General features: G+C 40.5%; 1 long non-coding RNA gene across 2 annotated transcripts; it reads left to right on the top strand.

Moving 5' to 3' along the window:
* Nucleotides 1-5432: 5432 nt before the first annotated feature.
* Nucleotides 5433-8835, top strand: LOC113287870. 2 transcript variants are annotated; one of them, XR_003330370.1, is made up of 5 exons: nt 5433-5622; nt 7134-7605; nt 7684-7806; nt 8353-8421; nt 8689-8835. It is a non-coding gene; the product is annotated as an uncharacterized LOC113287870 (long non-coding RNA). The 2 variants fall into 2 exon arrangements; XR_003330369.1 differs by having other exon boundaries at nt 5433-7605.
* Nucleotides 8836-24503: the final 15668 nt, after the last annotated feature.

Genomic DNA, 24503 nt, shown 5'->3' with positions numbered 1-24503 from the left:
AACGGTGATGCTAAACTTACAACCTTTGGGATCATTGGAGTACTTGGAAGTGACGAAGATTTCGAGGAATGTTGAAGATTAGACACGTGAAGAAAGAGCTACTAAAGTTTCTTTATCTTTTTTGTATTCCATATGTATTGATAGTCTTGTCACTAAAACAAAGGGGGAGATTGTTAGAGCATTGCTCGGTCGAACTCGCATGCGTTGCTATCTCAAGCATGTTTGTCAATGTTAGTGATCAAAACTATAAGTCTTGACTTCTAGTCTATTATAGCTAAGTCTCGGACTAGGATAGAAAGTGTAGTTGAGCTCAAGGACTTCATGGCGATTCACCATACAAGTAGAAGAACTACTCAAGGAACCGGTGGAACTTCTCGACAAAAAGGTGTGTGAAGACTTGAACTTATCTATCACTCAAAAGTCTATCTACTCTATCTCGTATTCTTTGAGGCAAGAAGTCATATGCTATATATATAGACTTGGATTATACACATTTGGTATTTCGAGCCGAGTATACCTCGCCTATCTAAATCTCGAAATATGTGTTGGTAAGCTTTTCGCTTCAATCAAGTTTATCTTTACCTAATGACAAAAGTCATGATATGTTTAAATCATCTTGAAAATTGCTTTGACGAGAAATGGTGTAACAACTATATAACTTCCTCTAAGAATGTTTCAATGATTGAAATGAGAGTTTAGATTACATAACCAATGGTGGACATAAGCATTGTTGTGGAAACACATTTATGTATAAGTCTTATTCCTTGAACCAAAGTTTGCGAACTTTGTTGATCAAGAGAACCGGAAGAATGGCGTGAGCCAAGCCCGCGAACTACCGAAGTTCTCAAACCCGATAATTTATGCTGGAGTTGACAAACTTCTTGCGTGAAGCTAAGTCCGCAAACTCAGTCCGCGAACCGGCGAAGTTCTCATACCCGAGAATTTCTGCTGGAGTTTGTTAACTCTGCCCGGTAACTTAAGTCCGCGAACCTAGTCTGCGAACTTGAGAAGGTTATATATCTAAAGATGATTTCTGAACTTAAACTTAAAAAGACTAAGGAATGCAGTTTGCAAAACGTGGCTATAAAAGTTCATGAACCGATTCAAGTGAATCAAATCATCTTTGCTTCAATTGTGTCTTGTGTAGTACATGAGATTTCCTTGCAATTGAACAACTCTCTAACTAATTCATCTTGAATTCATTTGAAATAGTTATGGTAAAGAAGAACATGGTTGATATGAAATGCTCATATGGCTAACCATTTGGTTAACTATTGTTGAACCAACAAGTGCATACGTTTGGGTATGGTTAACAAACCTAGAAACGTGCATTGTCAAGTGTGTGTAACAAGCTTAGTTTTTGATCTAACGGTTGAGAAATATTAGCTTGAATCTAAATCAGGTTTTCATCTAATGGTGGATATTTATTGCTTTGTTACCAAGGTAACTTAATTGCAAACCCTGATTTGAAAGACTATATAAAGGAGACATCTAGTATTGTGCAAAACTAATCCCCACACCTAACGTATGATACTAGTTTGCGTGCTAGAGTCGATTTTCCTTTAACCTTTGGTTTTCTTCTTCTAAAACCAGGTTAACGACTTAAAGACTTTATTGGGATTGTGAAGCCAGACCGATACTACTTTTATCATAGTTGTGTGATCTGATCTTGCATCTTCCATCGTACGAGTACAATCAAATTGATTGGCTTGAGATTGATATCTCCGATAGGCAAGATATAAAAAGTAGTCACAAACATCTTCGACTCATTGTTTGTGATTCCAAAATATCTTGTTTCATTACCATACGATTAAGATTGTTGTGAGGTGATTGATAAGTATAGGTCGTTCTTCGGGAATATAAGACCGGATTATCAATTAGTTCCTGTTCATCTTGATTATTATCAAAAGACGGAACAAAAACTTTAGGGTTTATCTACGGGAGACAGATTGATCATTTGATAGACTTGTCTGTGTGAGACAGATTTGTTTATTGTCAAAGCCTGCGATTTTGGGTCGTAGCAACTCTTAGTTGTGGGTGAGATCAGCTAAGGGAATCAAGTGCGAAGTATCCTGCTGGGATCAGAGGCGTAGGGAGTACAACTGTACCTTGGATCGGTGGGAGACTGATTGGGGTTCAACTACAGTCCAGTCCAAAGTTATCTTGGAGTAGGCTAGTGTCTTTAGCGGCTTAATAAAGTATGTGTTCAATCTAGACTAGGTCCCGGGGTTTTTCTGCATTTGCGGTTTCCTCGTTAACAAAATTTCTGGTGTCTGTGTTATTTCTATTTCCGCATTATATTGTTTTATATTTATAATTGAAATAATACAGGTTGTGTGTTAGATCATCAATTAGAGTAATCCGACCTTTGGTTGTTGATTGTCATTTATTGATCCTTGGATATTGGTCTTTGGTATCATCCAAGTTATTCCTTGTATTTGATTAGAACTCGCAGTTCTTTCTTGAGTAAATCAAATCAAGAAGATATATATAAACTTGTTGATATACTTTTAATTGACTAAGTCTTGTTGATTCTCTTGAAATTTTATTCGAGTTTGTCCATACAGATTGCTAAGGGAAATATTGGGTGGTGTTGTTAGACCCCCGCTTTTTCACTTATAGTTAGATTCGGTTTTGGACTTTTACTATATACCTAATGTATGCTTTGTGGCTGCTGTCTTCTTGACAGTTTCTGTCTATATTATATCCCACAAGATATCATTCATATAGGTTCATATCAGGTGTACGGTACTCTCGTCATTTCCACATGATTGATATTGATCAATCAGATCATTGTGGGTCAGTTACTTAGTTATAAGATTTTGGCCTAATAAATATGTACAAATTCTTGATTACCATACCCCTATGAAACAAAAACATGAAATCTATAATTTGGGGATTTTATTAAAATCACAAATCTATCACGATACGTACCAATAAACAAAAAAAAATCTCTTATAGATCCAGATCCTAAGTGTGATCTCGTTTTTTATTTGTAGATGAAAAGATGAGGGCACCTAAATACTCCAAAATCTTTTAATATTAACCTATAAGTCTGATACCAAGCGTAATCGTCTATGGATAATAATCGAGACAATACGACAACTTGATATTCACTTGAAAATAATTACAGTAATGAAACCGATTGACTATAAGATAAATATCAAGTCATTGGGATTAATGCACAATAATATTATTTACTTAATTATAATAAAAATTATAATAAGAAAGTAAAGTAAATAGCACAAACAAGATTTTGTTAACGAGGAAACCGAAAATGCAGAAAAACCTCGGGACCTAGTCCAGTTTTGAATACTCTTAGAATTAAGTCGCTATACAAAGAACATAATCCAACTTCGTATAGTTGAGACCAAGTAAACTATTCTTAGTTACTTAGTTCCATCAGTATCCTTGGGTCTCAACCTTTTGGTCACACACGTGAATCTCAAGACAGAAATCACTATCTCAAGTTATTTGATCGTATTCCAAACAACAAAGGACTGAAACTGTTTGGTAACCATTGTGATCAATCTTTGGTAAAAAAAGATATGTATGGGTTGTCAACAAAGGCTCTTATGTTTAATCTAATAATCACCTTTGTCTGGTTAGATCAATCCAAAATTTAATTACCGTAATCAATTTTCGGATTTGCATTCAATCAATATAGAACTCAAAGAGTAACTATAAAGTGATGGCGATCTTTGACAACTAGATAATCACAAGTCTGTCAAAGATAAACAAGATATAGTTGGATCCCAGCCGATCAAGATGTGTGCACGAATAACGAGATATGAAAACTAATAAGAAAATCTTCTTCGTCTTCAAATCTTCAATTGCCTTCTTAATAACCTGCACAACACAAACTTGAATCCTCTTGTGATCAATCACACACAGAACGGAGTCGGTTAACAATGGATTATCACAAGATGTCTTTGGATATGACAGTGATTCTAAAGATCTCGTTGATACTTTGATCTAGTTTGAGTGACCCTTATGTCAGAAGATAAGGCTCTCAAGAATAATCAAACAGGGTGCAATCAAAGTTTCAACAACCGTTAGTCAATCAAATCAATAATAGAAAACTAAAATAACAATGCAATTATCTAGTTTCCCACCAACGATACTCGTAGAGCTTCTTGATCCCACAGAAGTCTTTAAATGAGCGGTCGTATGATATTTCGCTGAATTATGGTACTTTCCTCTCCGGATAGACGACTCCACCGGAAACAACACGAATGAAGTTTGCCTGGCTCTTAGGATAGTTTGCAAGAAATGCAAACTCAAGTATTTATACACCAAGGTTGTTTGGACAACATGGAAATTCCAAAACCGAAAATATTCTCAAGGTATGCATTAAAGTACCTAATATTGGTTTTCCTATTTCCAATTAAATTTCAAACAATATTTCCGCAATTTCTCTTAGAAAACTTCTATTATTAGTCTAGCACATTAACTAATAAACCTTTTCCATAAGATATGCTTTAACTGATGGTAATTTAAACATATATACTTGAAAATCATAATTAAATGCTTTTCAATATTTCGGTAACATATATACTTGAAAATCATAATTAAATGCTTTTCAATATTTCGGTTTGGGATCACCTTGAGCATCAAGGAATATCTTTGAGCAATTAATGATAAGATTTATGCACATGTTCAAATAATATTGACATCTAGAAGTTTTCTATCTTAGCAAATCCTAATTCCAAAATCACACAAAACATGAAGAAATAGGTGAATATCGGAAACTCGGTTTTGCTCTTGGGAACGGTTATACCATGAATCACGATATAGGTTCTGACCAGTTATACTATGCTTCCCAATGTAGGTTGTGAACGGTTACACCTTACTTGCCAAAGTAGATTGTGATTGGTTACACCTTGCTTCCAAATATAGGTTGTGATCAGTTACACCTTGTTTTCTAAAGTTATTTAGGATCAGTTACACCTTGTTACACAATATATAAGCTATGACCGGTTACACCTTGATTCTCAACATAAGTTATGATAGGTTTTACTTTGTCATCTTGCATTGGTCATCCAAATATTATTCAATGAAGAAACGGACCAACACACTTATGATTTCCCTTTCGATTATGAAACAAATTCATATATCTACTTCTTTAAACCAATATAATAATACATAGTTTCCTAGGATGAAATCATACCTATATCCCACACATAATCAAGTAACTAAATACATAGATTATGTTGATGTGGTATTGTAACATCGCTAAAATCTCTCACGGGCTGTGGGCCGAGCCTAACCCGTTTTGTAGTGAGTGTGTGCAATTCGAGCATGGGATCTTATAGTAATGGGAGTGCCCTGGACCAAGTCTAGGTTTCATTACTAAATGACTATCTCTTAGTGAAATTTATATGCCTAATTAGTAGGTGTTATGGGAATTGAAGCATGTAATACATGTGGCGGACATGAGCAGTTAGGGAAGTCCAGTCATTTTTCTCTGCAACTTATAATGGAAAGCACCTCCTTTTTCTTTCAAGTTCCACTGAAATTTTCCCCCTCTTCTTCTGCAAAAGAAATTTTATTTTCTTCTAAAAAAATGAAATTCAAGCATAATCCACCATCCGCTTCCGGCTGAATTTGTATTCTGCAAAGGTAGGAGTTCCTTTTTTCTCAATTTTGTTGTTGTTCATGTTTACAAATTTGAATTTTCTGATCCAGCACTACACTTGCATGATTATTTCCTTTCATTTAAATCAATGATTTGATCATTTGGGGTGTTTTCGTAATCGTGGTTTGATAGATTTTTGCTCATAAATATCCTGCCAATTACACATGCTTCCAATGATTTTTGCACCACAATATCTTTTGGTTTAAAACCTTATACTTTCTTTTGTCTACTCCTTGCATGTCTAGTTCCGGAAAAATTTCAAATGTTATGAATGATTGTTTGAGATGTTTTAATAACTATGAACTAAAAATAAAAATCTTTTCATAAGATTTCATCAAATGGGTCCTGTTTTTGACCACCTTGTAGAACAACAAACTTGGTTTCAAATCTTTTATGCTTTTTGTGCTCAAATCTTCGCTTGTCGACTTGCGTATGCTTTTCAATGTTAAAAATGATTCTATGAAGATTGAAAATGCTTTGCAGCTATCCAAGATTTTGATTTCCATCAAAAAATAAAGTTCTGTATTGAAATTAAACTAGCCTATTAACTGTTTGTAAAAATGACTCAACGAGTCTATTTAGTTTTGTTTAAGTCTTACTACTTTGAGGCGTCAGTTGAATTTGGGTTGCTGCACACCCATTTCGTTTTCTTTGGACATGGTAATTAGTTCTTTTATGTACTTCTCTTTGAAAAACGGCAGTTGCATACTTGAACTCCATTTCCACTGGGTTGTTTCATAAACTTAAAACTACTTTGTCACCTGTGCTGCTTGGTGGTTAACCTTATATTTTTATTCTTTTGTATTTCTAGTTGTCCCTTCTAAGCATTACCCCTACAGCTCTCTTGATGAAATTTAATTATGTTTATGAGAATTTGCTTCCATTCGATTACCGGAATGTCTAGCTGAGTACTTCCCATTTCTATCTGTTCCATGAACTGATGCCATATTTTCACTGTATGAAACATCAGACTTGTTTGTATAAACCCGGTGATCTTTTGAAATTTTAGGAAGAAGCCAACCCAACGATTTTCCTTAGCTGATTCTTTATGCTCCGTGTTTGCGAAATGTTGACTAAATGAAATAAATATACTTCTTCGTCATCTAAACTCTCATGCATATTTTATGATTATGCTTTACATTTCTGCTTGCACTCAATCAATCACTCGTTTATGTGTCTTGGCAAGATTTTATGGAATGATTCATTTTATACAGTCATTTGGATTATTTTCGTTTCTGAATTGCGTTTTCTCTATAATGCATATTGCGAGTGTTTTCTCCTTGTGAACAAGCCTAGATAGGGAACTAGATGACTCTATTATATGAATGTGAGGCCATAATTGCCCCACAATTACGAGTGGCAACCCGGAAGACCGTTAGCTGTAACGGTGGCTAGTAACCAGAACAACCCTGACATCAGCGCTGGACCGCTGGCCAAAGGAATAGTAGAGCACCTAAACTTGATTTACAACTATTTGTTTCATTATGAATTTCAGTTGCGAAGTGCTTTTCGTTCTGGTACATCGTTTTAGTTGCTGCTAGAGCTGGCAATCCGAGCCAAAACCCGCGGGTTGGCCCGTCCCGTCCCGTGAAAACTCGTGCCCGTCCCGGATCGTAACTACACAAGACGGGCGCGGGTTGTATAATTAGTGGCTTGTGAAGAAACGGGTTAACCCGTCCCGTCCCGTGCACCCCGCGGGTATCCCGGCTCGGTCCGCACCCACTGCCACTTAGGCTGCTGCGTGTCACACAATGACACAGTTATCTGTTACGTGTCATGTAACATGTTCGTTCCTCTTCATATAAAAGGAAAAAACCCTAGCTCGCCTTCCTCTTCTTTCTTCCTCTTTTTTTCTTCTTCCCTGACCCTGCTGCAGCGCTGCTGAGTCTCCTACTCTCCTGAGTAAACTTCACAGATTCACAGAAGTGACAGAAAAATTATTAGATTCATCTAAAGATCAAAGACAGGTAATCAGATTTTCTTATTTGTTTTCTTCTTTATATAAATTTTTTGATTAGCCTGCTTGAATAACAAATTGTTTGAAGTCTTGAAGAGAAATACAAGAGCGGATTGATTTTCTGGGCTCGTGAAGATCGGAGGAATACAACAACGAATTGATTTTCTGGGTTCGTGAAGAGTGAATTGATTTTCTGTTCGATTAATAATATGTAAGATGTTTTTTTTTCATTCGATTTGAGTTCAGTCTTCAGTTTGACTTGTTCTTAGTAGATCTGTTATTCTGTTTGATTTTGAATTTGATTTGATTAAGATTTTTTTGAATTTCACATGTTTTAGTTTATTGTATGATTGTAATTGGTGATGAATCTGATGATTATATATACAAGATCTGTTTGATTTGGTCATGTACTCATGTTGTTCAGTTCCATACTTCCATGATTTATTTGTTGTATTCGTATTCAACAGTTTTGCTTGTGAAATTGAAATGATAGTAATGGTACTATGGGTAATGGGTTGGAATTGAATGAGCAGTTTAGAGTTTGCTTGTGAATTTGAGATATTAATTGTATGAGCTTCAAATTGAATGAGTTTAGTTTGAATTTTGGTTGAGATTTAACATGCTTGATGTGATTGAAATCATATACAAAAGGTCTTTCTTTGTTTATCTTTTTCGAAGTATCATTCATATTACCAGCATTTTTCTACATTTAAACCAGTGCTGTTACTGCTGTACTTGCATCCTTTTTGTTTTGTAGATTGGAGTTCTAGTGAAATCTTTAAATTTTGGTTTGAGCAGTTTGGATAAGTGGTTGTCCCCTAAATCTGTAAGTACATTTTGTAAATTTAAATCAAATAAAATTTGACTTCTTTATCTTTTATGGTAATTTTCATTCTTTACAGAGATTTAGGGGATTTGTTTGATTTGTTTGTTTTGTTAGATGTTATTGTTTTGGATGACTTGAAAATGCATGTACTATAATAGTTTTGTTGGATGTCATTGTCTATGTATTTTTTCAATTTCTGTTTATGTAATTTTCATGTTTCTGAATGACTCTTTGACTTGTTCTTTGTGGCCGCTCCATCCATTTCAGGATGTCAAGTGTACAAGAGCAAGAGTTACCAGAACCAGACCATTTCAAGGATGTTATGAGTGCTGATGATGAAGATGATGATGTTGAGATGTTATGAATGTATGATACTATGATAGTATCTGTGTGACTGTGTCTGTGTTTCTTTAAGAAGACTAATTTGTTTAGTTTTGCAATTTTGAGTTTTTGAATTGATATACCAAATGAATTGGATGAATGTTAGATACTTAGGTTGTAGCTTGTAGGAAAGGAACTTTAGATGCCCTGAATGTGGAAGGAAATAGCCCAGAAATCGATTTCTGGCGAGTTGACTCAACAAAAACCAGGTAACCCGTGAGCACCCGTAAACCCGCGAGCTTTACCCGGGACGGGCACGGGTGGGATAAATGACCACCCGTGAAGAATTTCAACCCGCGAGCTCAGGCTTGTATTAACCCGTAACCCGCGGGTTGGTCACAAGCCAGACCCGTCCCGCCCGTTTGCCAGCTCTAGTTGCTGCTCTAGTCCTTTATGGGTTACGCAAGAATTTACATTTCTTCGTTGTTATAACTCCTACTGGGCTATGGGCTCATCCCGTTTTGGTTTTGTTTTTCCACATAGTACGAGAGGAGCTTGCAGCAGTAAGCCGAGCAGAGCTTACCGCAGGTTTTTAACACGTCAAAAGCTAGTATTTTGTTCATAATATGTATATCGCGGGGATGGATCTGGGTAGTCTAATGTTGCTTATAAACTATGCTTTTGTTTTATTTTGGTGTACATGAAAATGTGGGGATCTTGTTTGCTAAATAGTTTATATCGGTGTAACTAGCCGGTCTCTTTTCTGTCTAATCTCAATGCGTATTGCAACCCACCTTATATATATAGTTACCATCTTTTGGATCTCCATTTTCTTTCCATGTATTTTTAATTGTGTTTCAACTGTTGTCGGAGTAGAATGGGTGTCAGTTAAATGTTTGCATGCTTAGGACTATTTTGACTTGATTAAATTAGTTCCTTGGGGTGGATTTTTAGAAAGTACAGATTTTACTTTGTAGTTCTGGTTGTCATGAGTGCTTCTTCATTTTTGATTTGTAAAGCTAAACCACCTCTTACGTGAGTAAATGTGCCGGTGACATTTTAAATTCAACTGAGCATCTTGAATCGTTTTTTTCTTATAACTGGCTGGTGGGGTATTTGACGTAATTTCATGTTTAGCACCTAGTTAAGTAATTCTCCGAATCATTCCTGAATGATTCGCGAACGTATCCGAATTGACCGAATCCGAATGATATCTCCGAACTATTTGAACTCCGAACCAAGTTCTCGGATTATATGGACCTCATGAATGATTCGCGAACGTACTCGAACTGACCGAATCCGAATGGTATTTCCGAACTAGAGCTTTGTTTGATTTTTGTATATACTTCATATTTAAATACAATTATTCAGTTAAAATTTTCTATTGGTAGTTGTTTAACCAGTTTTATGTGTTAATTTTTGTTTAAAAGTCTATAAACTATTTTTTTAATACATTTATGCGATTAAATTGTTTACTTCTTGTTAAATAATCACGCTAAAATGTTTTTTTTCCATCTTATAAATCATATACAAATAAAATTAGTCTCGTAATAAGGTCACAATACTTATCAATTTATCATATATGTAAGCCGAATTTTAAGTGCCAGACTCACATTTATAAAACGAATATGCACGTACGTATGCCGTTCCGAACAATAAACCGTTGACCGGATTTTTGACCGAATCCGACCTATCCGAATCTGTATAATTCCCGTACGTATACCGTCCCGAACTATTACCCGTACCCCGAATTATTAACTAGGGTTTAGCATCATTCTGTATTCCTTAATTAAGCATGAAATATTCATTTTGGGCCTAGTATAAAATTATTGTCTGTTTGGAGTTTTTATGTGTAAGTGAGCTTATAATTATGTGGTGTTCAGAACTAAAAGTTATTTATCACTCATTTCTTGTTTTTAATATGTTGCTGGTCTTGTCCAACCACTATTTCTTGAATTCCAAAATGATTTGTAAAATTTTATCCTCCAAGTGACGACCGGGAGTTTGGCCTTGCTACGGGTTGAAATCCACCCCGTTAGAGGGTAAATTTGATGGTCCATCACAGGTATTTACGAAGTTCTTTGATCATAATGCTATGACCAAGGTCCAAGTCTAATCACTAAAATATCATAATATAGCTTCGTATTCTATGTTTTAAATATAAAGCGAATTGAAAGATACATTATAAATGGAAACAAGTCAAATCAGTATTACTAACCTCAAGTAGAAGGATGATGTCTTCGTTGCAGCCGTTACTTCTTCACATTCTACAGGTCTTCAGAATATACTTGTAAGTCTCAACATTCCTAGACTTTCTAGTCTAACCTAAAAGAAGTTGACTCAAGTAATCAATCAAGCGATTCCAGATGAGTTTTGATACTAAAATATGACTATCAAACTTGACATACCGACGTTTGGTGAGTTCAACCGAGCTATGCTCTAACAGAAGAGGTCTAATCATGTTGAAGAAATCCAATCCAATTTACCAAACCTTAAGTCTAATTTTTTTTTTTCTTTGAAAGATCTAAGCCTTAAATCTAAATTGGTATATGTTTTAATTTTATTTTAGTATCTTTGGGGAAACATAAAGAGGAAATATAAAGGAAAGAAATAGACAAAATAGAGAGGATCAAAAATGAAGAAGGGAAACAAGCCAAAAGGCATCCACGTAAATTGGTTTTTATTATTCAAGGTAATCGTAGTTTACCGAGGTGTTTGAGAGTAAAAACTGATTCTGATGTTTTTGGTAAATTTGGGTGTGTTGATGAGAAACGAATTCAAACCCTAAACAATGCACTGCACGGGAGTACTTTTAGATTCGAGAGATCAATCTGTAAGACTCTGACCTAAACCAAGAAATGGCCATTCCAGATTCAATTCGGTCACAACGTGAAGGAGAAGGGGTTGATCTTAGGGAGGGAAGCGAAGAAGGTGTTTGAGATCAGAATGTTGAATTATGAAAGTGTGGCTGTTTATGACTTGTATCAGAATGTGGAACTAGCTTGCAGAATGTAAGCTATCAGTTCTTGGTGTTTTCTGGATATTGTGTTGATAACACTTGTGTTCTGTTGAAATCCTATTTATACAAGTCATTGAGCGCACGCCCTGATCTCGTAGGAAGTGGAGGTGATCAAGCAGTGGAGAAGTGGGGTTGTGTAAAGAGTAGTGATCACCACGTTTCCAGTTATGAGGGAGAGATGATCACACTTTCACCCACTACCCCCGTTGCTGTTAACCGTCCGATCTTTCCTGACACTTTCTCGTAATGGGCGCGTTACACGCCGCATGCTGTTGTTGATGGTGGTTTTTAGCTTAGAGTTAATATCGTAAAACCTTAGTCAAACAGTGACGTCACTCTGAAAAGAAACAGAACTTGAGTAATAATGTCTCCACTAAGCGCATTTATTGAGCCCTTCAATACGTCTGTGAGAAATTTACCAGGGTACCTTTTTTTATTGCTAATTAGGGTTTCGACATGGCAAACCCTAATTTCCACGCCACTGTAACAAAGGTATTTCGTGCCAGCCACATCTCCGCGCCAAAGCATGCCAACCATGCCAGCCGCACCACTGTGCCAAAGGCATGCCATGCCAGCCACATCTCCGCGCCAAAGCATGCCAACCATGCCAGCCGCACCACTGTGCCAAAGGCATGCCATGCCATCCACATCTCTGCGCCGAAGCATGCCAACCATGCCAGCCGCACCACTGTGCCAAAGGCATGCCATGCCAGCCACATCTCCGCGCCAAAGCATGCAAACCATGCCAGCCGCACCACTGTGCCAAAGGCATGCCATGCCAGCCACATCTCCGCGCCAAAGCATGCCAACCATGCCAGCCGCACCACTGTGCCAAAGGCATGCCGTGCCATCCACATCTCCGTGCCAAAGCATGCCAACCATGCCAGCCGCACCACTGTGCCAAAGGCATGCCATGCCAGCCATATCTCCGTGCCTAAAACATGACAAAGTCATGCCGGCCCTACCACCATGCCGCTGGCTGCCAAATGGAGGGTTGCAACAATCAACGACTACCCTTCCTTCTGAGATGCAAATCTCAACCGTACAAGTTCGATACCTAACGCGTGGCAACTTCCGGCCCAAGGCCAAACATCTCGATTTATGCTAAAACCCTAATTTTGGTCGCGCCTAAAACATGCCAAAGCCATGCCGGCCCTACCACCATCCCGCTGGTTGCCAAACAGAGGGTTGCAACAATCAATGGCTACCCTTCCTTCTGAGATGCAAATCTCAACCGTACAAGTTCGCCACCTAACGCGTGTCAACTTACGGCCCAAGGCCAAACATCACGGTTTATGCCAAAACCCTAATTTTGGCTGCACCTAAAACATGCCAAAGCCATGCCGACCCTACCACCATGTCCCTGGCTGCGAAACGGAGGGTTGCAACAATCAACGACTACCCTTCCTTCTGAGATACAAATCTCAGCCGTACAAGTTCGCCACCTAACGCATGGAAACTTCTGGCCCAATGCCAAATTCCACGGTCCATGCCAAAACCCTAATTTAGCCGCGCCTAAAACATGCCAAAGCCATGCCGTCCATGCCTCCATGCCATTGGCTTCCAAACGGAAGGTTGCAACAATCAACAACTACCTTTCCTCCTGAGATGCAAATCTCAGCCGTCCAAATCCGCCATCGAACTAAAATACTTGTGGCAACTTTTTTGGCCACAACGCCAAATTCTTTGGCTTGTGCCACCAAAACCTAACTTTGGCCATGCCGCCATCCCTCCTGAATTCTTCCTGAGTTTCTCTGTCGGGCTGTTTTCACCCCCTAAACGAGCTTAAAACCTAAATATTCTTGCGTAGGGATATAAAGAATTCTTTTCCAATCAAAATGGAGGGGCGGACCGTCAAAATCTGAGTCTGTACGGGAATTCTCCATTGGTTCTAGTAAAAGGCGCTAATTAGGGTTTCAGCAAGTCAAACCTTAATTTAGACAAAGACGCACGCTTCCGGCGGCACCCTTGCAAGCCGCAAGATTCCAGCGGCTCCCTTGCAATCCGCACACTTCCAGCGGATCCACTTCACGCCAAAGCCATGACGGCCATGCAACCATGCCGCTGGCTGCAAAAAGGATGGTTGCAACAATCAACGGCTATCCTTCCTCCTGAGATGCAGATCTCAGCCGTACAAACTTGCCACTAAACGACTTGTGGCAATCTCTTGGCTACGGGGCCAACTCTTGGCCATGGTGCCAAAACCCTAATTTGGCCACGGTGCAAAAGCCCTAATTTGGCCACGCCAAAGCCATGCCGACCATGCCTCTACGCCGCTGGCTGCCAAACGGAAGGTTGCAACAATCAACGATTATCCTTCCTTCTGAGATGAAAATCTCAGCCGTACAAGCTCGCCACTAAACCAAACGACTTGTGGCAACCTTTGGCTATGCTGCCAACTCTTTGGCCACGACACATACTTAGCTATGCCAATTCTTTGGTCACAGCACCAAACCCTAATTAGCCACGCCAAGATCATGCGCACACCATGCAAGCACCGTTGCCACGCCACTGGCTACCAACGGAAGGTAACCACAATCAACGGCTAACCTTCCTCTCAAGATGCAAAATCTCGGCCGTTGAAGGTCACCACCGAACTGACAAGCCTCTCAATCTTAACTTTCCAAACAATAGAAACATGCTACACGTTTTCCACGAAAACACTCGAGACATCAAAACATGTCACAAACTGGGGGATGCTCATCTGGGTATTGGTCTGGCGGTTTACAGCGTGCGGCGTACACTACGCCCATTACAAGAAAGTGTCATAAGAGTGAGGCGGTTAGTAAATACAAGGAGTAATGGTGAAACGTTTCCTTCATTATGGAAACATCAATTCCAGGCGTTACTCGTTACCGCTTTCTTCCATTTACTCAACCGTTTCCACTTCTTACAAGACCAGGATACGTTTCGTTACGACTTGTATAAATAGGATTCACCTATTTCCACCAAAGACAAGTTTTGGTCAGGAGAATACAACACTTATAAATCACTTGTTAGCTTTCCCATATGATAGCTTTCCACTTTCTGATACAAGTCGTCAAACAACTACTCTTCCAGAATCAACGATTCTTGTCTCAATACTCTCTTCGCTTCCCTCCCTAAGACCAACCCTTCTCCTTCACTTTGTGACCGAAGCAAGTCTGGAACGACCATTTCTTGGTTTAGGCCGTACTTGTACAGATTTAACTCACGAATCGAAGTATTCCCTTGCAGTACATTTGTTTAGGCTTTAGACTCGTTTCTCACCCACACACACGAAATTACCGAAATCAACAGAAACCGTTTTCACCCTCAAACATCTGTAAACCGCCAGACCAATACCCCAGTGAGTATCCCACAGTTTGTGACATGTTTGATGTCTCGAGTAAATGGGTCAAGTCATGGGACTTGCCGCTGAAAGCAGCACGTAGAGCTTTAGGTTAAATAACTAAGTTATTTGTGAAGACGATATTCATGAAATATCGTATGTATTCGATGCATGTGAAGCATCGCATTTAAGCATCTCAAATTAATCGATGTGTATGAAGCATCGTTGTTTTAGAGCTTGATTGAATAAGTCGCGGATAAACGTCTTAAAGGAGGTAGCATGATCGACCACCTTTGGGTGATCAGTTGGTGGCTCTAGGGACACGCCATCACTTGGTCGATCACTGCTCGTGGAGGAGGGGTGGCCGGTGATCATGGCGTCACCCTCCTGACCATCTAGAATTTAATCTAAACCGTCCGACCAAGCTAGCAAAGTTGGTCGGACAAGATGATTTGCGGAAGTTGAACGTTGTCGCTGATTATATTTTAGGGTTTGAAGCTGCACGTCCAACCCCTATTTGGGAGAGCGTTCCGGGACATCAAGCCCTAGTTCGAATAGGCCGATCGGCCATATGTAGAGGTGAGTCAACGGTGATCACACTGACATCTTCGGGGTCGCCAGAAATCAAATCTAGGCCAGTCAACTCGTCTGGCGAAGTTGGATGGCGGAGATGATTTGCGGAAGTTTCATACTGCCATTAATGTAATTTTAGGGTTTAGGGGGCTGTGCGACCAACCCTATTTTGGATGATCGATTGAAAATGCTTATAGTTGATTTGAGCAGGCCGATCAGCCCTATGCAAAGGCGGGACATCAGTGAATGCGCTGACATCTTTTGTGTCGCCTGGAATTGAATCTAAGCCACTTACTTTGGCTGGCAAAGATGGACGATCGTAATCGATTTGCGATAGTTGTATAATATCGCAACCCATATTAGGGTTTTAAAGTGGTGTGGCCATCCAACTTTGGGATAAAGATTCTGGGCGTTATCACCCTGTTAGAGAATATTCGATCATTTGACACAATAGCCGAGCTGCTAGTGAACGTATCCGCATCCTACACGTTGACAGAGATCGATTCTAGGTCGTCCGACTAGGCTGGCGAAGATGGGCGGCTATGATCGATTTGCGACAACAACATATTGCCGCAAACACAGATTAGGGTTTTCAAACGGCCACGTCCATCCTAGTTCGATCGAACGACTTGAAGCATTATTGTCTTGTCGCGGGTAGGTCGATCGACCAAGGGAGGAGTTGGGCTGCCAGTGAACATGCCGGCACTTCCTTAACAGTTAGTAAGAAAATCTAAGCCGTCCAACTAGGTTGACAAAGTTGAACGATTGGGATGTTTCTGAGACCGTTTTGGGCGGTCTAGCTCGTTCGAGCTCTCCTCTTCAACAACGAGATCACCCATGTTTGGGGTTGGCGTTCAATGACGTTGAAGCATGTTGACGAAGTCCGACCGGCCAGGGTATTAGTGGGCCCGCCGACGGTCATCATGATGATCGCCTATTTCTGTCAGGGCTTGGCTAGGCTTGTTGAATTGCGTGGCCTGTGTGGCGGTGATCATTTTGAGACTGATATGGACAGTCTAGAGTTCCCTTAAGGAATTTAAACATGTTCAATCGAGCTATCTTTAATTAAAAGTGCGTCGATACAAAAATCTCAGAGAATGATGTAGCCTGTGTGGGTATTTTCATGCAGATCTCAATACTGGCACTTCGGGAGATTCATGCTACTCTGCTGAGAGTGAACACTTAATCGTCATGTCATGTAAATAATGAGAGTTTTACTGGGAACATAGCATATGAAAATACTAAGCAAGTCATGCATTAGTTGGTAATGCTGGAAAAAATAGAATTCACAGAATATTTTGGATTGCTAATACGCGCACCATTATGAGTGAATTTCATATATATATATTTAATTGCTCAATGAGCGAGGAGGCTGTTTTTCACTCGTTACTCTTCAAATGGATTTAGCCTTTGAATGGTGACAACGCATTAAATAATGGTTTTAAAATTATAGCCTTGAACTAAAAACCACCATCCACATTAAGTCCCCTGCTTAGCACGTAATGGTTACACTATTCCGGGGTAAGCACTAGATGGTGACAAATAAAGGTAAAACTTATGAGAAAAAGTTAGATGTTACCAGGAGAGATGGGTCGGCCTATCCTTGGAACATGTCACGTTCAAGAGGTGTCTAGGTAAGCGTTCCCCTAGCATGATGTCGGTTGGCCTCAGGTAGATTAGGCATACTATTGGTTGGGATATCAAACTACATTCTAAGTCCCTTGTACATTTGAGTATCGTTCGAGAGTGTGTCCAAGATTTTATTATTCATGACGATGTCATACTCCTCGACTCTGATGTGGATAAGCCTTTTCATGAGGAATATCCTTAAAAGGCTACTGAAGCAATTGAAGCAGCTCCCAAAGAGAATGTTGATGCATCTTCCGAGAAGGGTGTTGAAGCGGATCGAGAGGATGTTGAAGCATCTCCTGGAGAGGACTCTAGTGAAGGAGACATTGGTCCTGGCGTTGACGACACTTCTTTGATGTTTAGTAGTATGCGGTTAGAGCCATGGCTTGATCGAATAATAATCCTTCATTCATGCTGCTTTTATGCTTTTATGTTTCCAGTTGGATGAATGAATGAAATCTACCAACTAAGAAATCCAAATTCTTAGAAAGATCTCGCAATGTCTTGAAACATTAGACGTAGGTCTCCTCGGTTAGGTTAGAGTAGATCCTGTGTACATGATTCTGCAATCTGAGCTCTCCCATTCTTTTCTTTGATATTCCCATTGTAGACTACACGCTTCTTGAATATTTGTGGCGTGCCAGCTAGGTATGTAGAAGAATGGACGCTGTGCCGCAAATTTTTAAGGACTTCCTTCAAGCGACAACTTTTGAACCGTCTTCCGAGTCTTTGATGGTTATATGGAATGGGATGCGATGAGCAGTCCCCAGTTATACTTCAGATTCGATGGCGAGGCTGGATATGTGAAAACATCTCCGATTTGTACTTTTGGAGCCTTTGATGCACATGTCTTGGTAAGTAGTGTTGAGCCTTTGATACACTGCCTTCACTACTTACCAAGTGTAGGTGGCTGGAAAAGTTGAACGTGGGATGTTTCTGAGACCGTTTTGTCCGGTTTAGCTTATTTTGGGGTAAAAACTGATTCTGCCATTTTTGGTAAATTTGGGTATGTTGATGAGGAAACGAATTCAAACACTAAACAAATGTACTGCACAAGAGTACTTTTGGATTCGAGAGATCAATCTGTAAGACTCTGGCCTAAACCAAGAAATGGTCGTTCCAGATTCAATTCGGTCACAAAGTGAAGGAGAAGGGGTTGATCTTAGGGAGGGAAGCGAAGAAGGTGTTTAAGATCAGAATGTTAAATTATGAAAGTGTGGATGTTTATGACTTGTATCAGAATGTGGAACTGGCTTGCAGAATTTAAGCTATCAGTTCTTGGTGTTTTCTGGATACTTCTGTTGATAACACTTGTCTTCCTGTCGAAATAGGTTGAAAACCTATTTATACAAGTCATTTGGGTGCAACCCTGGTCTCTTAGGAAGTGGAGGAGGTTAAGTAATGGAGTCGTGTAAGAGGTGGTGATCATTTCGTGGTCACACCTTCACCCATTACTCCATCATTGTTAACCGTTCGTCCTTTCCTGACACGTTCTCGTAATGGGCGTGTTGCACGCCGCACGCTGTAAACCGCCAAACCAATACCCTAGTAAGTATCCCCTAGTTTGTGATATGATTGATGTCTCGAGTAGGTGGGCCAAATCGTGGGACTTGTCGCAAAGAATAACATACAATGCTATTAAGTGAAACAAATAAGTTGTTTATGGAGTCGATATTCATAAAATATCGCATGTGTTCGATGCATGTAATGCATCACTTTTAAGAAAGCAGCTCAAGACAATCGATATGCATGAAGCATCGTTGTTTTAAAGCTTGATTGAATAAGTCACGGATTGAGCGTCTTAAAATAGCAGCATGTCCGACCTCCTTCGGGTGATCGTTTGAAGGATGCATGGGCGAGCCATCATTTGGTCGATCGCTCCCCGTGGAACAAAGGTGGCTGGTGATTGTCATGCTGCTTTGCAGGTTTGCTGGAAATAAATCTACATCATCCAACTATGCATGCAAAGTTGGATGGATGTGATGATTTACGGCAGTTGCATATTGTCGTTAATGCAATTTAGGGTTTGAAAACCGTGTGACCCACCACCCTTTGGGCGTGCATTTCGAGGCATCGAGTCCTGGTTTGCATAGGCCGGTTGGTTACGTGTAAAGGTGGGTCGATGATGGTCACATTAACACCTTTGGGACCACTTGAATCTAGATCTACACCGCCCGTTTAGGCTGGTGAATATGGATGGTTGTGATCAATTTACGACAGAAGTGTGTTGCCGTAAACCCAATTAGGTTTTTGAAACAGCCACGACTTCTCTAGTTCGATCGAGCGATTCGATGCATCATTGACTTCCCATGGGTAAGTCGATCGAACAGGGATAACATTAGGCTGGTGGTGGACTCATGCGTAGCTCCTTGATTTTCCAGAACACGATCTATGACATCCAAACAGGATGGCTAAGTTGGATGGTCCTGATCGATTTAAGACACTAATACACTTCCGTGACCTAAATTAGGGTTTTAAAAGCATCGCGTCTGCCATAGTTTGGGCAAACAATTCATTGCCTTATGGACTTGCTGCGAACAGACCGATCAAGTGGGGGGAATGCTGGGCCGTTGTTGTGCATGCTGGCACTTCCTTAATCACTCGTAGAAATATGCAAGTCGTCCAACCAGTCTGGCGAAGTTGGACGGTCGTGATACATTCTATGACTGTTTTGAACAATCTTGATCGTTCGAGCTTCTTTTAATCAGCGCATCCACCCTATTTAGGGTTGGCGTTTGACAACGCTGGAAGGGGTTAGACAAAGTCCGGCCAGTCGGAGCACTAGTGGGCCCGTCGGTGGTCAATGTGGTGATTACCTCGTTCTACCAGGAGTAGTCTAGGCTTGCTGAAACGTGCAGCCAAATTGTGTGGTCGGGATCGTTTTTGAGACTTATATTGACAGTCTAGATTTTCCTTAAGGAATTTAATCGTGTTCAATCGATCTGTATTTAATTAAAAGTACGTCGATACGAGATTCTCTTTGTCAGGGAGTGACGTAGCCTATGTGGGTATTTTCATGCAGATCTCAATACTAGCACTTTGGGAGATTCATGCTACTCTGCTGCGAGTGAACACTTAATCTTCATGTCATGTCAATGATGAGAGTTCGGCTGAGAACATAGCACGGACAATACTAGGCAGATCATGCATTAATTAATAATGCTGGTATAAAATAGAAATCACAGAATATTTGGGATTGCTACTACGCGCACCATTCTGAGTGAATTTCATATACATTGAATTGCTCAATGAGCGAGGAGGTTTTTTGCACTCGTCACTTTTCAAATGGCTTCACCCCTTGCAGGGTGACAACGCATTAAATACTGGTTTTACAATTTTAGCCTTCAACTAAAAACCACCACCAACATTAAGTCCCCTGCTTAGCACGTAATAGTTACGCTATTGCGGGTAAGCACTAGATGGTGACAAATAAAGATAAAACTTATGAGACAAAGTTAGATGTTAACAGGAGAGATGAGTCATCCTGTCTTTGGGACATGTCACGTTCAAGAGGCGTCCAGGTGAGCGTTCCCCTAGCATGATGTCGGTTGGCCCCAGGTAGATTAGGCATATGGTTGGATGGGATCTCAAACTATTCATGACGATGTCGTAATCCTCGACTCTGATGTGGACGATCCCTAGGAATATCCTTAAAAGGCTGCTGAAACAATTTCTAAAAAAGATGTTGAAGCATCTCCCAAAGAGAATGTTGATGCCACTTCCGAGAAAGGTATCGAAGCGGCTTCCGGAGAGGATGTTGAAGCATCTCCTGGAGAGGACTCTAGTGAAGGATTCATTGGCCCTGGCGTTGACGACACTTCTTTGATGTTTAGTAGTCTTTGTTTCATGCGGCTGGAGCCAGGGCTTGATCGAATAATAGTCCCTCATTCATGCTGTAACTTCCATTTGTTATATCACGTATGTTCTTCTTCCATGAACAGGAGATCCAGGAGTCGTATTTTTTAGGTATGTAGGATCTATCTCCAATTAATAGCGCGTGTGATGTGATTCGACACGTTTGAAGAAGTAATTGCAATCTGGGTGTACCGCATGCACTAGCTCGCTGCTTCCTGATTCCGTGAAGGGATTTTCCAAAATATAAAAATTACAGATGGCGAAACTTCTTTCTGGGATCTAGGAACAATGAGATGGTGATTGAGAGGTTGTTTCGTCATTGAATCAGCTGAACTTCAGGGTACGAATGACGCTTTCCCTAATAAGCATGTACTGGCTGCTTGATGATTTCTTTCAGTCATCTTGCTCCTTCTGATTGCGATAATGATATGATGGGGATGCTTGTATGGGCACAATCCTCCGAAGACGTTAAGTGAAGTATACAAGCTGAGAGGCGTTCCGTTGTCGACGTGCAGCTATCAAGTCTTCAAGGACTTCGTTTCAAGCAACATCATTTGAACCGTCTTTTGAATCTTGGATGGTTGTATGGAAAGGGATGCGATGAGCAGTCCCCAGTTACACTTCAGAATCGATGGCGTGGCTGGACACGTGAAAACATCTTCGATTTGTACTTTGGAGTCTTTGATGCACATGTACGTCTTCATGTTGAGAATTTTCTGCGGCTTGTAAAGCTTCAACAGTGATGATTGCTGATATTAGAAATAAATCGGTTGAGGGACGTGAAGGCATCCTGTGCTGGCAGCGCCCAGGTGTAATTATCCCCGAGCTTATTTTCTCTTGAAAGACGTACTTCCATTGCATTTGCTGGTAAGGTGTTGAAGCGGCTTCGGGAGAGAGAGCGTTGAAGTGGCTTCAGGAGAGAACGTGCGTTGAAGCGGCTTCTTCTAGAGAGAGCGTTGAAGCGGCTTTAGGAGAGAGCGTGCGTTGAAGCGGCTTCTTCTGGAGAGAGCGTTGAAGCGGTTTCAGGAGAGAGCATGCGTTGAAGCGGCTTCTTCTGGAGAGAGCGTTGAAGTGGCTTCAGGAGAGAGCGCGCGTTGAAGCGGCTTCTGGAGTGTGCGTTGAAACGGCTTCTGGAGCGTGCGTTGAAGCGGCTTCTGGAGAGAACTCCATTGAGGGCGCTCTTAACTCTTGATTCCGAAAAATGAGTTCTTCCCATTCTTCTAAGACGATACGATATGGCATATGGGAAAACGACACACAAGTAGTGTTGGCCGGCAAGTCGTGTTTTCTCCTCATGGGAAAGAATATTGTTTCTATTGTAACATCTCAATGCATGCAACGCTCTCTTCCAATAATTCTAAATAGGAGAGATAACAATAATGGTTAAGGATTCGACCAACCTTCAGTTTGATTTTCCTTTGCAAATTACATGCTTCTTGATTGACCGTCTCTCTTGTGTTGAAGAAGTCCTTGATAGTGAAGGGATTCTGTGTCGAGCCTTAGTACCCAAGCGTGAGTTACATGGCTCTATGTCCACAGTGGTTCTTGCTATGGTGAATCTCTGGCGAGCAACAACGATTCTTGGTAGCAGCTGTGATCAGAAGAGACCGGCAGGGAGAGGCGTGGTAGCTACTTGAACGAACTTGGCGGTTTTCATATAATGGTAGAGATCGTATCATTATTAGAGGGAGAAGTTGATGATGGAATTGATAGCTTCCTTGATGTTTCCTCATGGAATGGAGAAGAGGGAACAGTCCCCTGTCCACGAGTATCTATTGAGCTTTCAACTTGATAGATGCGCTGGGTTTCTGAAGAAATAATTTGGAAGAGAGTTGGAGTTGAACCCAATGTTGATGAAGGTCATACGAGTTGCTGATCATGAGACCGTATTTGCCTCTATGTTGCGTTTCATATACGTCCAGGCATATCGCTGGTCTTTGACAATACGTATGCTCTCTTGAGTATATCCTTGTTTTTGGACATCTTGGAATCATAATGATAGCTTGCTTGCATATTTGAGATGGGTAGTTTTGAGCAGTCCCCAACCACACTCCTTTTCTTTATAATCTTTGGATCGTGTCTTTGAGGAGTAGGGAAGTTCCCTCATGAGGATGACTTAACTAACATGTGGTGAAAATATGAAGAAGCTCTTGACATGGAGAGTTCGTATGTACCTCTTAAGTCCCGGGTGCGACCTCCTTCGGTAATGCAACTACTTCTTCTACGGGAGATGAAATTATGAAAGCATCTCTCACCGATTTTGTTGCCATAAAGCCAGATATGGTATATCTCGGACGTTGTTTTATCATTGTGATAGTCATGCATGTGGTACTGGAATTGGAGTTGGTGGTTTTGGATGAGCAGGATGTTGTATCTCGATGGTTTTCCTCTTGCTGCTTCAATGAAACTGCTTACAGAAGGTTGGAGGTTGTATTGCCTGTTGGTGGGATGTATGCTTCTACAAATATCATGAAGCTCTTCATTCCCGGCAGGCCTGGTTCTTTCTAGCAGGGCAGGTGCCATTGTAGCCGAGCGCTTAACATCTTCACGAAGTTCAGAGGATGTCTGAAATTGCAGATTCTTCAGCATAACACCCATTAGCGTTATGACTACAACTCAGAAATAGCCATAGGAGGCCAACCCCCTCTAATAACGAGACGACCTCTACCATTATATGAAGACTGCCAAGTTCATGCAAGTAGTTACCATGCCTCTCCCTGCCAGTCTCTTCTGATCATAGCTTCTGCCAAGAATCGTTGTTGCTCGCCAGAGCTCCACCATAGCAACAACCACTGTGGACAGAGGTAATCTGAACTTCTACATATTTTTCTTTCCCATGAAGAAGTAATAGAGTCACCGATACGAAGGCGAGATGGTGATATCTTTATTATGGTAAAACCACCGACATACAAGATAGAGCCATGTAACTCGCGCTTGGGGACTGAGACTCAACATGAAATTCCTTCACCATCAGTCAAGGACTTCTTCAACACAAGAGAGACGGTCAATCAAGAAGCATGTAATTTGCAATGAAAAATAAAACTGAAGGAGAAGCCGCTTCAACGCTCTCTCTAGAAGAAGCCGCTTCAACACTCTCTCCAGAAGGATCCGCTTTAACGAATCAGTAAGCCACATAGACCAACTGCATCACGCATGCCACATCGCCGATAAAATCGGTGTTTCTATATTTCCAATTTCCTATGGAAGGAGTGCATGAGCTTCCAAAAGTTTGGATACAATTCAGATATATCAAGAGCGACTCCCCCCATTGGTCAACATATGACGAATCCAAAAGATTTCCGCCTTCATCAATTCGTCAACCACCTTACCGGCAAATGCAGTGGAAGTACATCTTTCAAGAAAAAATAAGCTTGG

Source organism: Papaver somniferum, chromosome 6 (genome assembly GCF_003573695.1).
Source record: "Papaver somniferum cultivar HN1 chromosome 6, ASM357369v1, whole genome shotgun sequence".
Lineage (NCBI taxonomy): Eukaryota > Viridiplantae > Streptophyta > Magnoliopsida > Ranunculales > Papaveraceae > Papaver > Papaver somniferum.
This window is presented reverse-complemented; position numbering and strand designations above follow the sequence as displayed.